Raw genomic sequence first — 854 nt, 5'->3', positions numbered from 1 at the left:
GAGCCGCGTGCCGAATTCCCGAGTGCGCGCGCGCACGCCCGCGTCGTTCCGTAGATGGCGCCACGGTAATCCACTTGCCGCGCGAACGATGTATCCGAATATATATACCCGGCGTTCGTTTACTCGTTTATCCTCCGACCTCCGACGCTCGGAGGACATTTGCCTGTTGCTCTGTCTAGCGTGAAATATCTCGATATTGTCAGGTTCGACATGTATCTGTATAATTTTGTTAAAATAAAAGATTCCCCGCTGCAAATGCCCTCTCGTTCCAGGTTCCTGACCTATCTCACTTTATGGACGATAATAAATATTATACTGTCATCGTTAACGTATCTCGCTGTGTATCGAGATGTTTATCATTCGACGCAGTGTCGTAGTACATATATTTATGTTTACAGGATGAAAAGTCAGCTAGACGTTTAAACTATTTTGAAAAACTTGATAATCATTCATCAAATATATAAAAAAGAATTTATAATGTTATAACGAAATCAATATTTAAATTGAGATTAATTCTATCTATATATGACTTTTTAAATTCAATTCACTTTTATTTTAACAATATTTTATTTTGACAAATTTAATTTGCTATTCATTTATCTTCATTGTTATGGAACACTTGGATGATTATCGTTAAACTTGCTTCACGAACAAACGCAGAGCAAGAGGCAGACAGAGATAAAGACAAAGATAAGTAGAAGGAAAATTTATGAAACTAATATGTTATCTCACGATGAAGAATCTCGGGTTTTCGTGTCGAGTGACACGCGATCAAATGAATTAATTACTGATAGGAATCGGATGCACAAGTGGACTGATTCCTCAGTGTCATCCAAACACGCGGAATTTAAGTC

The sequence above is a fragment of the Temnothorax longispinosus genome, chromosome 2, assembly GCF_030848805.1.
Source record: "Temnothorax longispinosus isolate EJ_2023e chromosome 2, Tlon_JGU_v1, whole genome shotgun sequence".
NCBI classification, from domain to species: domain Eukaryota; kingdom Metazoa; phylum Arthropoda; class Insecta; order Hymenoptera; family Formicidae; genus Temnothorax; species Temnothorax longispinosus.
The sequence above is the reverse complement of the archived record's forward strand: the minus strand, read 5'-3'. Positions refer to the sequence as shown.